The sequence below is a fragment of the Hemicordylus capensis genome, chromosome 5 (genome assembly GCF_027244095.1).
Source record: "Hemicordylus capensis ecotype Gifberg chromosome 5, rHemCap1.1.pri, whole genome shotgun sequence".
NCBI lineage: Eukaryota > Metazoa > Chordata > Lepidosauria > Squamata > Cordylidae > Hemicordylus > Hemicordylus capensis.
The window spans coordinates 102,288,775-102,304,839 of NC_069661.1; the positions used below are offsets into that span (position 1 = coordinate 102,288,775).

At 41.1% G+C, this 16,065-nt stretch overlaps 1 long non-coding RNA gene across 1 annotated transcript; it reads left to right on the top strand.

Annotated features, from left to right (window-relative positions):
• Window positions 1-2,635: 2,635 nt before the first annotated feature.
• On the top strand, window positions 2,636-12,046 carry LOC128328249 (uncharacterized). Its single transcript, XR_008309095.1, has 2 exons — window positions 2,636-3,222; window positions 11,809-12,046. It is a non-coding gene; the product is annotated as an uncharacterized LOC128328249 (long non-coding RNA).
• The last annotated feature ends 4,019 nt before the right edge of the window (window positions 12,047-16,065 follow it).

A 16,065-nucleotide genomic window follows, 5' to 3' on the forward strand; every position in this document is an offset into this window, starting at 1 on the left:
AATTAATAAAATCAGTGAATGCCCAAGTTCAGACAAAGCCCAGTCTGAGGAGGAAGGAGCTTGAGGACCCCTTTACAGAAAAATCAGTGGCAGACTCCAGCCCTGAAGCTAGTTTAAGCTAGGATCAACTCCAACCACCTGCCAAACTTCCAAGATTGGCCTGGAGATTCCAGCAATGGACCTCAATCTCCAGGTGACTACTGAAAGCAATGCTGGAGATTTTAATGGCTTCATATTGTGAAAAATATTGAAGGGGGGAAACGGGGGGGAGGGACTGCTCCTTGTGCTCAAGGCTCCTTGTGTCCCTCTGAACATCACCAGAGATGCCAAATTACATAACGGGAAGCAGAACTGAGCAATGTAGCAATGCAAAATACCAAATCAGAGCTCTGCCTCTTTATCCATCTCCCTTGCTATGGTGGAACCTCAGCACCATTAAGGCCTGAAACAGGATAGGAGGCTTCAGCCAAGCTCTGTGCCTTGCTGGAGCACATAGTCTGCTGCTTCAAAGCTGTCCCTGCAGGGGCGTAGCTATAATTGAGTGAAAGGGTTCAAAGAACACGGCCCCCCAGCTCCTGAGGGCCCTCCAGTTCCACTCCTCCCTATTTTCTTCATTATCTCCCTCACCCTGGGGGGCTGCCAGAGAGAGCGATGAACACAGGCCCCCTCTCCCCTAGCTATACCCGTCCCTGGTTCTGCTTTCTGTTCTGTTACCTGTTCTCTAATACCCCTGCTAACTGAGCAAAGAGGCACCTTTTTAAAGTGGTGATTTTCTTTATTGTACAGGGGGAGGGCAACTGGACCTATCCATCCCTAGCACAGCATCCCTCCTGTGGCTGTTGCTGGTGTCTGTCTTATGTTTCTTTTTTAGATTGTGAGCCCTTTGGGGACAAGCAGCCATTTTATTTATTCATTCATTCATTCATTCATTCATTCATATTCATGTAAACTGTTTTGGAACTTTTGTTGAAAAGCAGTATATAAATATTTGTTGTATTCTCAATACTGATTCCAAGCAACTGGTTTCCTGCTTTAATATTATATAGAGCCAGCCAGGCCCCAGTTTGGTTGGGATCTATGCTACATGGCATCATGGTTAATGAAAAGGAGACTATAGGATATAGAGCTACCATTAAGTCTACCATTAAGTGCCCTTGTGGAGTAAGAAAGATAGAAATGGCTTAAAGCTTAATGAGGTAAGCAAACATGGCAATGTCCTTTTTGCGGAGGCACATAACTCCCGGGCACTTGGTAATGTTTGTGCCAATTACAGGAAACGGGGACATTCTACCTATGGAGAGGTCATTTCAGAGTTGTCTACTGTTGGGTTTCTTACACTTCTCTTGGAAATCTCCAATATCTTTCAAAGGCTGGATTTTGAACTATATACATGTATGGTTTCATTGGACATGACTATTCTTATGTCCTAATTTTCTCTTCTTTTGTATTGAAGCACACATGCATGAAGTAAATTTACCCATGGGAATCATCTCACTGAAGTCAGTGAGGAATACATGTCTGAAGTCATTTGTATGCGTAAAGGTTGGCAGGATCAGACATTTGAGCAGCAAAGAGATTATTAGCAGAGTATTACAGAGAAGTGTTAAAGAAGCTCTTGTTAAATCTGGCTGAAATTACTAGAGTAGATATCACAAAACACAATTTTACACTGGGGAAGCTAGTGTGATAGAAATAATTACTAAAATATTTGCAAATAAGATGTTTTACCAAAAGCCACAATGACACTAACTGTTGAATAAGAACAAATGATCTATTTAATAGCAACCGACCCTAATTCAAATCGGAATAGGGACTAAATATGAATTCAATTAATGATAGGAATTGTGACCAAACTGGAAATGATTATCTTGCAAATTAATGTATTTGCATTTCTTTTTAATTGATCCTACACTCCATTCAAGCTCAGATAAACATAGATGCTCACATATAAACATATGTGATAAACATAGACCACACACACCCTACCAAGCTCAAATTTAATCTCACAACAACTCTGTGAGGTAGGTTAGGCTGAGACATAGGGCAGGTTCACACATCACGGTGAACCAGTGGTTTGGCTGAGCTACTGGTTTCCGGAGCATGCAAGAAAGATATGCCAACATTGGCTATTTTGTGCGAACCCACCAATGTCAGCTTATTCTATGCTACTTATGGGCTGGAACCCAACATCTGTAACTCAGATTTGAAGTGAGGGAGATATGTTGGTTTCCATATTGCAAGTAGGGTAAAATATGCTGCCACTGGTGGGTTTGCATGACCCACCCAATGTCGGCATATCCTTCCTGACACCAGAAGTCAGGTTCGTGCATGTGCTCCACGAACCAGTGACTCAGCTAAACTGCTGGCTCACTGTAATGTGTGAAGCTACCCATAGTCACTCTCTAGAGTCACTGTATATGTGCTCATAGCTGAATGAGGAGGTAACCTGGGTCTCCTCTGTATAACTCTAGTATCACGCTAGCTCTCTTCAAATCACAATGAAGGCAACATGACTATTGGATACAATGTCTAATATTTTTTAGTACTCTGCCACTTCAATGAACAGCAAAATGTCCCTTTGCTGTTGAGGGGTGTGCGGAGAAACGTTAAAATCCTCACACAGGAGAGTATGCTCTGGTAGTAAAGAAGTTCAGCCCAATAGATTATCTGGAGACATTAGGTTGAGTTCAAAACACAAAGATTAATTAAGAAACTAGAACATCACATACTAAGGGAGAGACCTGGAACAACATACCCAAACAGGCACTAGCCTTCAACAACAACTGAACAATTCTGACTGACTCTTAACTGACAAAAAGAACTTAACTGACTCTTAACTGACAAAAATGTTAAACCTATTAACATGACTCATGCCTCTAGTGGCCAGAAGAGCTTACTGCAGTGCTAAGAGCAATGCTTCAGAATGATCATTTCTAACATTTTACAGGATCATTTCCCCTGAGAGGAAAGATTACAGGAAACTTATACTATATTACACACTTATTTACTAACATATAAGCTGAGCATAGGACAACCACCCATATAGACAGTGCTAGTCTATTAAAGTGATAGCAGTTTTCCCCAAAGCAAATCGTATGCCTTAGCAGGCAGCAGCAAAACTCAGATGTCTGCCTCCTTTGTTGGCTTCATTCCAACTCCAAACTATTTCTCCCTAGCCATACATCCTATATTGCAGATGGGGCAGAAACACAACACATTAAGGTTGGTCTGTGGGTCCAGCAATTTGTAGCCATCAAATGTCACTAAAGAAACATCTTTGTCATTAGCACCCCATTGAGAAAATCTCCTCAGCAAACAAATAGCTAGATAAAAAGTAATCTTTTTATTTTATTTATTTACTGTTAATTTTATATATCGCCTTTCATTAAAAACAATCCCAAGGCGGTTTACAAAAGTTAAAAAACATACAATAAAAATAACAGTTAAAAGTATTAAGCTAAAAATATGAAAACAAATCTGATTTAAAATACATAACATACAAACACAAAAACTGTATATGGATAAAAACACACAGAAGCAGCAATAAAACAATCATGTAAAGGCCTGGATAAAAAGCCAAGATTTAACAAGCTTTCTAAAAACTGTGATCTTGCTTGTTATTAACAATATTGGAGAGGTTATGGTAGAGCTGGCAATGAGTGACATCAATATGCTGATGACACCTGACTTTATATATTATTATTATTATTACATTTATATCCCGCTCTTACTCCAAGGAGCCCAGAGCGGTGTACTACATACTTGAGTTTGTCTTTCACAACAACTCTGTGAAGTAAGTTAGGCTGATAGATGCGTGACTGGCCCAGAGTCACCCAGCTAGTATCATGTCTGAATGGGGATTTGAACTCGGGTCTCCCCGGTCCTAGTCCAGCACTCTAGCCACTACACCACACTGGCTCTCATATACCAGCTGGATACATTGTGAATGTCCTGATCAGTGCCTGGAGGTGATGAAGGGCTGGATCCAGGAAAGCAAGCAAGCAAGCAAGCAAGCAAGCAAGCAAGCAAGCAAACAAACAAACAAACAAACAAACTGAAATTAAATCTGGACAAGACAGAGGCTTTCCTAGTCATGAGAACTACTGATTTGGCTATGGTCTGTCAGCCTGTTCTAATTGGGGTTACACTCCCCCTGAATAATTAGGTTTGCAGCTTGGGAGTTCTCCTGAACCCACCATTCAGTGTTCCCTCTAACAGGAATTCCCAGACGTTGTTGACTATAATGACCTGCCAAAGGCCATTGTAGCTGGGGATGCTGGGAGTTGTAGTGAACATCTGGGAATCCTTGTTAGAGGGGAAACTGCCACCATTGCACCTGGATATTCAGGTATCTGCTGTGGTCCAAGGGGCTTTTGCCCAGCTTCAGCTGATGAATCAGCTATGTACATTTCTGCTCAATCAGATCTGGCTACAACTATTAGTGCCTTTGCTGTATCTTGGACTACTACAATGTGCTATATAGAACTGCCCCTGAAGACCCTCTGGAAACTTCAGCAGGTTCAGAATGTGGCCAGGGGAGTCTTGACTGGTACAGGGCTTTCTGAGGAAATAATACTTGTGCTCTTTTGGCTGCACTGGCTAAGAGTTTGTTTCCAAGATCCAAGCACAATGCAAGGCTCTGGTGATCATCTTTAGAGTCCTAAATGGCTTGGGTCTTGAGTACTTGAAGGACTTCTTTCTCCCACATGAATCTGCCTGTCCAATCAGAGAGGCTCACTTGTGTGTGCTGAGGCTCATCAGGTGTTCACACAAGAGAGTACCTTTTTGGCTGAGACTTCTGCCCTATGGAACCCGCAACCCTGAGAGCTTTGAATGGCATCCACCTTGCAAGCATTCTGGCAGGATTTACAGACACTTGTTTTGTACACACCTGCAGGATATCATTTCTAGGTGGTTTTTGCCCTCCTGCACAGACCCAGTTTTCAAGCTGTTTTTAGTAATTGATTGTGTTCTTTACTTTTACTTATATTGGTGGGGTTTGGAGGTTTTTTGTACTTTTTGTAAGCCACTTTGTTTCGAGTGCCAGAGAGGAAGGATATAGTTTTAAATACATAAATAAATACTGAGCAGAGACAATTGCACTTATTAGCCAAATCGCCCAATTCTATTTATTGCATCAACACATTTTGGGGAATCACATACCTTGAATACCTCATAAAATCCATATTACAAATTGCTACATGTTTTCAGAGAGGAGGAGATGGGGAATACTTATGTGGAAGTCCGTACCATTGAAATCTATCTCCTCTATTTCCATGGCTGGCTATACCATGCAGGCAAATTAGGCAGCCAACTAGGGTGGCCCAGTTCTAGGAGTATTCATCACAGAAGCAGTGCATGATACCAGCATGGACAATTCTCTTGGGGAACTGAGAGTGCACTCAGAACATCCCATCACTCTCAGTTCGCACAGGATGCCAGTCAAGCTGGAAATAGCATGAAATGGATGGCAGCCAGCATTAATTGTGAATGAACCATTTCTGGGATACACATGCTCGTTTCATGAACACCTGAGCTCCATCCAGCCCACTGAGCTTAGGCTGGCCAGAAGAAACCTAGAAAAATCCCTTACCATTTCCATTGCATTTGTAACAACTTCCTACTAGAGAGTTTGCAGGTGGTTGGTACCAGACTACCCTGAAACATTTAACTGGGAAGCTGAAGGTCAGAGGTTCCAGCCCAAGAATTGACCTTTTTCAGATTATATTTTGAAGATCCCTGGTTCAATCCTGCATCTTCAGGTAAGAACATAAGAACAGCCCTGCTGGATCAGGCCCAAAGCCCATCTAGTCCAGCATCCTGTTTTGCACAGTGGCCCACCATGTGCCGCTGGAAGCCACAGGCAGGAGTTGAGGGCATGCCATCCCTCCTGCTGTTACTCCTCTGCAACTGGTACTCAGAGGCATCCTGCTTTTGAGGCTGGAGGTGGCCTACAGCCCTCAGACTAGTAGCTGATGATTGACCTCTCCTCCATGAAGTTATCCAAACCAGGGGCGTAGCAAGGTTGGAGTGGGCCCAGAGACAAGATTTTAAAATGCCCCCCCCCCAAAGTACAGGGCCTCCGCACACCCCAGGCCCCCAAGGATTTAAGTCTGATATTCCAAAATAAGTATGCTGCCTGCAAATACATTTCACTGAATACACATACACACATCACAATATATAGTGATATACATTGAGTACTATACATTTGTATTACTTTTAATGCCTAGAACACACTAGAAAGATGAATGATTAAAATGGACCCCTTGCTGCAGATTAGCAAAGGAGACTTTCAACCATGCAGGGTGAACCTATGTTTGTTTTCCCAGAATTCTGAACAAATTCAGTCAAGTTTGATTGCAGGAGGTTTTTCACAGAAGGCTTTTAAAGCCCTTTAAGACACATCTCCTCTGGAATGGAGGTGCTGCATTCACATGTTGGCCAGATTTACCCTGAAGTCCCTGCAAGTTATTGGGGAGCAGTTCACACACAAGAAAAATAAAATAAAAGCACCACACATGCTTCACAGTTCTCACTCAGACCTTCTGGGTTGCAAAACAACTTGAACATAAGTGCATTTATAAATGAATGAATGAATAAATAAAATTAATAAAATACTGTTCCAGAAGTTTTTGCAATTTTCTGCCATGAAACAAGCCACTTATAGGACTTTTTAGATAGGTTTTTTTAAGTCAGCAAATTTTCCAAGCTGTTTCAAAATAAATATTCATAGACTTCTCGGTCCCTCCCCCCCCCCCATCCAAGCCCTATGGCAAGCAGATCCCTATATATGGGGGGTGGGGGCGGGAAAGGTAACCACAAAAAGGAATTCACACTCTACCTGGCAAATGCTGGTCTGGGTTAAGCAGGGCAGCAAGGGGTCTTCTGCTGCAGAGAACACTCTGGCTGCCTCCTCCTTCCTGGCTTGCTTGGGCCCTACTCTAGTTCAGGCTTCACTGCGGCCTACACGCAGGCCTCCGTGGAAGCCCCGCCCACCCGCCGATCAGCTGAGAGGCGGGAGAAAAGGAGCTCTTGGCAGCTTGTCTGCTGCTTCGATTGCGGGCCAGCAGAACAAGCAGGAGAGACGGCGAAGAGGGCAAGTGGCTGAGAGGCTATGGGGCTGGGCAGGGGGCAATGGGGAGTCACATGAGGTGCCCCTGGGGTGCCCCTCCAGGCAGTGGGGCCCCCAGACAACTGTCTCCCCTTGCCCTATCATTGTTACACGCCTGATCCAAACCCCTCTTGAAGCCATCCAGGTTGTTGGCTGTCACCACATCTTGTGGCAGAGAATTCCACAAGTGGATTATGCGTTGTGTGAAAAAGTACTTCAGTTTGTTGGTCCTAGATTTCCTGGAAATCAATTTCATGGGATGACCCTTGGTACTAGTGTTGTGTGAGAGGGAGAAGAATTTCTCTCTATCCACTTTCTCCACACCATGCATTATTTTATAGACCTCTATCATGTCTCCCCGCAGTCGTCTTTTTTCTAAACTAAAAAGCTCCAGGTGTTGTAGGTTTGCCTCATAAGAAAGGGGCTCTAGGCCCCTGATCATCGTGGTTGCCCTCTTCTGCACCTTTTCCAGTTCTACAATGTCCTTCTTTAGATGTGGTGACCAGAATTGTACGCAGTACTCCAGGTGTGGCCACATCATAGTTTTGTATAAGGGCATTATAATATTAGCCGTTTTATTTTCACTCTCCTTCCTAATGATCCCTAGCATGGAATTCACCTTTTTCACAGCTGCTGCACATTGAGTCTACACTTTCAACGAGCTGTCCACCATGACCCCAAGATCCCTCTCCTGGTCAGTCACTGACAGTTCAGATCCCATCAGCGTATACTTGAAGTTGGGGTTTTTCATCCCAATGTGCATCTCTTGACACTTGTCAACACTGAACCACATTTGCCACTTTGTCGCCCACTCACCCAGTTTGGAGAGCCTTTTGGAGCTGCTCAGAATCCATTTTGAATTTCACTACCCAAAAGAGTTTGTTATCATCTGCAAATCTGGCCACCTGGCTGCTTAGCCCTACTTCTAGATCATTTATGAATAAATTAAAAAGCACCGGTCCCAGTACAGATTCCTGGAGGACCCCACTTCCCTCCATTGTGAAAACTCTCCATTTATCCCTACCCTCTGTTTCCTGTGTTTCAACCAGTTAGCAATCCACACATGTACTTGTCCCCTTATTCCATGAGAGTTCCTCAAACTCTCTTTTTACCTCCCTTATTGTCACCTTGCATTTCTTTTGCCAGAGTTTGTGTTCCTTTCTGTTCTCTTCATTTGGACAGGCCTTCCAATTTCAGAAGGAAGTCTTCTTCCCTTTTATGGCTTCCTTGACGACACCTGCCAGCCATGCTGGCATTGTCCTGGACTTAGTGGTACCTTTCCTCCTTTTGGGTATACAATCTAACTGGGCTTCTAGTATTTTGGTTTTGAGTAAACTCCATGCATTCTGGAGCAAAGTGACTCTCTTGATTTTCCCTTTCAGCTTTCTTTTCACCATACTCCTCATTTTAGAGAAGTTTCCTCTTCTGAAATTCAAAATGTCTGTGTTAAACTTCCTTGGTGATTCTCTCCCCGCATGTATGCTGAATTTGATTGCACTATGGTCACTTTTCCCTAAAGGGTCCATGACACTGACATAATGCACCAGGTCCTGGGTGCCACTCAGGATTAAGTCCAAGGTCGCCTTCTTTCTGGTTGGTTCCAAGACTAACTGTTCTAGTGCACAGTCATTTAGTAAGACTGAATAAGACAGACATTAGGTAAGACTAGGAAAAACCCATCTGTAGCCTAATGGTGCAGTGGGGAAATGACTTGATTAGCAAGCCAGAGGTGGCCGGTTTGAATCCCCACTGGTATGTTTCCCAGAATATGGGAAACACCTATATCGGGCAGCAGCAATATAGGAAGATGCTGAAAGGATTCATCTCATGCTGTGCGGGAGATGGCAATGGTAAGGTAAAGGTAAAGTGTGCCGTCAAGTCGATTTCGACTCCTGGCACCCACAGAGCCCTGAAGTTTTCTTTGGTAGAAGACAGGAGGGGTTTACCATTGCCTCCTCCCATGCACTATGAGATAATGCCTTTCAGCATCTTCCTATATGGTAAACCCCTCCTGTATTCTACCAAAGACAACCACAGAAGCTCTGTGGTCGCCAGAAGTCAACATTGACTTGACACCACACTTTATCTTTACCTAGATCTGCTGCTGTGCAGTGTAAACCATTCTGAGTTAGATCGACTAGATCTAACTAGCTACCTGTGTTATTTCTGTAACAGGCAGATGAGTCATGATAACTAAATTGAAACTTTTATGTTCTGAGGCAATGTACCTGTGGGAGATAACCAACAAGGGAAGTTGTTGCCTTCCTGCCCTGCTGGTGAGCTTCCTGGAAACTTCTAGCTGATCACTGTTGGAAGCAAGATGCTTGACCCTTGGACTGATCCAGCAAGGCTCATCTTAGGAGTAATAAAATGGAACAGAGGAGGTGGAGGCTGGACAATACACATGTGCTTCCTCCCATGATGGAGAAAGACTATTCAGCAGATAATTTAATTCACTGCAAATGCCAGCTAGAAGAGCCTCTTTAAAAGCCAGACCAAGCTGGAGTTCCATATTTGCAAAGAAAGAAATTAATAGATATAAATATCAGGCAGAAAGGATCAGTCAGTTATTTTCCATATAAGGTTCTTTTCAGAAAGTAAATCTATTTTGTAAATGAATGGATGCAGGAAATCAGCTCTCCATTGATATAAGAGAACGCCGTACTTAAATGCAGCTTGAAGCATGTAAAGATCATTGGCCACCCTCTAATATTTTTCTAACGACACGGTGGCCATCTATTCCATATATACACAAACATCCGCCTTACCCAGAACATAATTGTGGATAATTCAATGTTCAGATTCGATAATGGATGCTCAAATAAATATGAGAATTCCAAGCAAATTTCTGCAAATGAAAAAAGATTTCCTCTGACATAATGGCCTGGTGCAAGGCTGTCTATAATGAGCTGTAATTTGCCTGGAAGAGCATTTTGAAGGGGTTGATCCGTCCACTGGAAGAGCAGCGAACTGCTCCGAAACGAGAAGCAATGAGCCAGCCTGCCTCGTCTCCAAGGAAATTACGCCACGAGCCAGCCAAATTTCTGACAACTTCCATAAATTATTTCAGATTTTCATATTTCAAATTTCATCTGCATTCATCATGTGCGTTTGACTGGGGGAAAATGTCTAGGCGGAGGCTCTGCTAGCATTCAATGCAGCAGTCCCAGGAGCCTGCCCTGGGACTAGATAATTGAATTTAGTTTTGATTAGATTATTCTTCCTGCAGTCTACTGCCAATCTGAAGTATTGTGCCTTCTCTTCTACTTAACCTTCCTGCCCTGTGCCTGTTCCAGCTTGCATGCAGCTCTCTGTATTGTAGAATATATTTGAACAATCAAACTCAGGAGTTATTATTTTGCTTTCCATTGTCCATCCTTATAAAGGCACACATCTTTCACTGTGTTCCCTTCTTCCCAGAAATCGGATTACTTCTCCCCCCCCCTTCTCCTTCTTCTTTTTTTTAAAGTTTATAATATCGTTTACCATTTTCAGTGGAAAGTGCCCTGTAATTTGGGTGATGGGGGGATTTAAAATAAATACTAAAATCTCTTGGTGATGCAATACACCCTAAATAAGAACTCTCCTTTAAATATCTATAATCCTCACTGAGCAATACCCAGGGGGATAAGAACAGGTAAATAATGAATACATCCATCTATTATAGGTACACAATTATTGATAACCAAAGTTATCAATCAACTCCTTTACTAAATGGTCAATAAAAACAAACAAACCCTGGCTTGTCAAAAGTAAGACATTACAAATTCAGAATACAAATTCTCAGCAGAAACATAAAAAGAGCCAACAAGATTAACCTACCCAGAAGCTGTTATAGTAACAAAATATTATTGAGAACCATTTTCTCCCCAATTTCATTTAAATTATATTTGAATATCTGTCAAGACAATTAACAGTAAAAAGGAATAAAATCTCACACACATGGTTAGGCTCATTCTTTTTATTCCTTTCCAGAATTCAATTGTATTTCTTCATGGTTGTGTAGCGGAATATTCACAGCTCTTGATGTTATAATCTAGATTCTTAGAAATGCATATAAATTAAACAAAACTAATGTTGTACTTTAAGTAACATCTATCACTTCCCTGTTATTGGTTTATTTCATTTTTAAAATATAGGAGCATTTGATGCTGCTGTGTCTGAGCTGAAGAGTTTAGGTTCTTTATTGTTCTCCATTTTGATGAAAAACAATTGAATTGGGGGCTGTTATATTGAGTTGTGTTCAGTAAATATCCTGAAATCATATTTTTGTTAGAAACTATCAATAAATCTAGTCTAAGAAAAGTAATAAGATACAAATATGAGCAGGACCTTTGCAAAGAAAATATTACAAAGAGAGCAAACACATAAAATATATTAGGGAATGAGATTTCTCCCTTCTGACAGAAGAAAATTCAGAAAGAAATATCCGAATTATATGTTATTTGTAACACAATACTTGAAACCAGAAGTTGGTTCAAGACAATAATTGTAGAGAACGTGCCTATTTGCTTTGCCAATGGGCATGTGTTGTTTTAAAGGACCATTATTGATGAGCTGGCGATTCTTCTCTCATTAACAGAATTTGCTGAAATAAAGCAGCTTAGTACACAATGTATTTTGTTGAGGTTATAGCCAATGAAAATTGTAATGAAGAATTCTAACTGCAGATTCTGAATACATTTATATTTCAGATCTCTCAACAAACAGGACTGTATTCACATCAGCATGCTATGTTTTGCGGGCCTGATCCTGATAACCTTCATATTTCGGGGTTACACTGACCTAAGCAGCCTGTTGAACTGCCAAGACAATTGACACAGAGCAAGGTTTGCAGAAGGAAGGTTTATGTGAAGTGTATGTTACATTTTATCCATTTAATTGTATTTTGTTGTAAACTTCTAACACTTTAACATGGAGATTTCAGATGCACTCATTTTCTTCATATTATTTTAACTAAATGTATATTTCCCATGATGCAGGCAATCATTCCCCCCACCCCACCCCCATCAAAATGGAATTCGATGTTTCTCTAAAACAAGTAATCATGACAATATATTGAAATTCCATATGAAATCATTCAAAATTAGCTGGCTTTGGTGTTCATTGCCGTATTTAAGTACACAATTTTACTACTTTTCTTTTAATTTCCCATGAACTAAATAGATAGTTTCATTGCGACAAAGAAAAACAAAATATTTTACTGGACATAATAATGGTCAATGCAAAGATTTCGGGTACTCTTGATCCCCTGCATATGTAAGTATACTTAATTACACATAAATTAACTGCACAGACCTAAAACAGTGACAAATAATGTATTTGCAGGCTAATACATGCTTAATTCAAGCATAATGCATGCTTAATTCCAATTATTAGTGGGGGAGCCTGGAGTACATTATTATTTAAAGGCATACAATGCTAAATAGTTTATACAACATGAAAGCATAATGTGGTTAAGTGTAGTTAATGAAAATGAGTATTCATAATCATGTGCTATGAAATGCAATAGAAACTGTACTTGTTAAATCAGGCAGACTTCCATATGTCCCCCCACCCATATCATGCATAACATTAATCACCAGCAGACATTAAATCCTGGCTCAGGTCCTTACTATCTGTAGTGAACTTTGGAGTAAGTACTAATTTATCTCCAACAGCTCCTTTCTTGAAATCAATAGAACAGGTTTACCTACCAGCACCGGCAGAGTGAGACAGCACTCTGTTTTTAAACATCAGCCTGAGTATGCAAAAAAAAAAAAAAAAAAAGAGTACCCATACCAGGTTCCATGATGCTGTCATCTCATTTAAACCAGGTTGCCGACACCCATGTGTGCAGCCATTACCACATGAGCCACTGAATGTGAATGTGAATACCACATGAGCCACTGAACTTGTTAATGTTGTAATCACAGGCACAATGACCAGATTTATACATTAGTTAGGGTTAACCTAGGCTTACAAATCCATGAAACCATATGTGAGTAATGGCTGTCATTTGGTGTATGTGTTTTTGGGTTTTACATGCCCAGCATCTCATTGTAGCTGCCCTCTTTCTCTTTCAAATAGCTTGGGGACTAGAATTTGAGAGACAGAGAGAGTGTGTTAGTGATTGCTATTGTCTCACAACCTGTAGAAAACTACAATATCCAGGATTTCTGAAGGTGGCTGGGTAAAAGAGCCATAATAGTTCAACCCAATTAAAAACTGGTTTTGCTAAATTAGCATTTACATTTTCTATGCAGCCTATAAGACTTCTAATAGAACACCTACATTGGCTAGACTGATTTCAGTTCTGTCCCATTTAATACCACATATAAGTGGTACATTCCAGACTACAAAGCATTATTATTGACATTTGTGAACATGCCCAAGACATAATCCCTTTTTAACATTTAAATGAAATAATTTTAATTAGCTATTCTGAGAGGCTGCATGGCTAATGGGCAGGATAGAAAATGTTTTCATAAAATTATATAAATAAAAACAGAAAAATACTATGTTAATGGTCATTTACTACATGTAATAAGTAGGCAGGATTTTTGACTTGAGATGGAATGAGACAAATTGTTTCATAACTTTAAATTATAGAAGTGTGAATACCACAAAATAATGTGAAATTCCTGTTCATTTATTTTAAAATATGTGTGCCATTAAAATAGTCTTTTGAGCGAGAGATGCATATGGGGAAGGGTTAAGCAACTCCTACTCTGCCCCCGGTTGCCTGCTCCAAGCCTCCCCCAGTCAAAAATGTTTTTGCTTAGAAACAGCAGCTTCTGGGGTTTGTCACACATTTGCATGCACATATTTGCATGTAACATTTGTCTACAGCATGTAGTTAGGTCCAGTATAACTGACAAAAATCCATTTGTGTCCCAAAGGACATGTCCAGCCCTGATCACATGCCTTTTCCAACTATCCAGTATAAGATGAGTTTGCTGGAATTTTTGCTTTAGATTCTACTCCATACTTTTAAATTACTGAATACTTTTCACATTTGTGAATTAGATAATTATTCATAAACATTTATATTTATGGATAATGATTTAATATGAGATAATCCATAAATCATTATGGATAATGATTTAATATGCTATAACCTGAAAACGATGATCTCGCTTTCCTGAAAATGCCATTCAGGGAGGTCAGGAGGGGAAATCTTCCCTCCCTAGGTTTCAGACATGTGCACTGCTTTTTTGAAGAACAGTGGCCTACATCTTCTGTAGTGTAAGGTGGGAGGAGGGATCTGCCCTTGAAGAGCAGCTGGAGAATAGCTGCACTGAAGCCTTGCTCCTCAGCCCACTGCAGGCAAAGTGGGAGGGGGAAGTAATGTCTCTGGACAACCTTCAGGGACATATTCCTTGCCATGAAAAGGTATTTTGGAGGGAGAAGCAAAAACTACCTTCCACCAAAGGCCATTGTGGCTGGGGAAGATGGGAGGGACCCATCTAGGGACCCAAATTGGAGAACCCCTGCCCTAAACTATCAGAAACTTGGGATCAAGTAGCAATTGTTGTTCATCTCCCTAAATGATGTGTTCCAATGTTAATTTGGTTCAGGGGAGTAAACATAATGGCTGAGATGATGAGCAGAGTAATGTGGGCACCTGGGCAGTTTTGAACCACCCACACTACTGTGGAGATCTAAAATGCTGCCCACAGTGTTTTGCAAGAATGCTCTTGCACAAATACTTAAAAACTGCACAATTGCACCTGTGCAACAATACTTCAATTAGAAACCATGGAGGAATCATTGCACACGTGTGATCGTGCAATTTAATTATTGGTGCAAGAGCACTCTTGTACAATGCCACGGACATTGTTTTAGATACCCAAAGCAGTGCAGCCAATTCAGAACCACCCACATGACTCTGCTCATCACATCAGCCACTCCTTTTTACAGGTGCTGACAGAGTAGGCAGACCATGTCAAAAACATCTGAAGTACCACATTTTTTTGTTGCTCTGTGGATTTTCACATGTTCTTAGGTATTATGAAAGCAGGCCACAAAAAAGCCTAGATCTACACAGGAGTTTTCTAGATGGAGTCTTTAAAAAAATCACTTATCCTCTCTTATCTAGTATAAGATAATGTTGGATCATTATTAATGCAAGATAATGGTGGATTCAGAGATAAAGGCAGGGGTGTAGCTATAATTGAGCAAAAGGGTTCAAAGAACTTGGGCCCCCAGCTCTTCAGGGCCCCCCAGCTCCACCCCTCCCTACTTTCTTCATTATCTCCCTCACTCTGAGAGGCCAGCAGAGAGAAGTGTGAACCCAGGCCCCCTCTCCCCTAGCTACGCCCCTGGATAAAGGTGATTGTAGTAATCACTTAGATCTGTTTTTGCTGAGGGGCAACTTATTTAACATAAAGCTAGCCCCTTGGACCAGTCTGGGAATTTATGATTGTGAAGACCCAACTATCATACTATCATATGTGAAGACCCAACTCCCTTGGGAACTCTATAATGCTGGGGAAAGTTGAAGGAAAGAGAAGAAGAGGACGACCAGCAGCAAGGTGGATGGACTCGATTATGACAGCAATGAGTGCACCACTGAGAGACCTCAAAGGCCAAGTTGAAGACAGATCATCCTGGAGAGAATCTACCTATGTGGTCGCTAAGAGTCAACACCGACTTGACGGCACTTAATTAATCAATCAATCAATCAACTTGGGCAACTTGAAAAAACAAAATGTATATTTTAATACAAAGGCAGTAATAAACATAATATATAATGCAAGACTTGTCGATACAAAGAACTGTGCTTACTGCAGTCTTGCTCTCTGTTAATACAAAAGTGGTATTGTCAGGCATTTTGCTCTGGGCCCTTATTCCATCCAGCATTATTCCATCCAGCCATAGAGTCTAAGAATCAATGCATTTATTCTCTGAACAGCTTGCTCGAGGTCACATGCAAATAATTACTGGTGTTGGTCAAAATAATTTGAGTA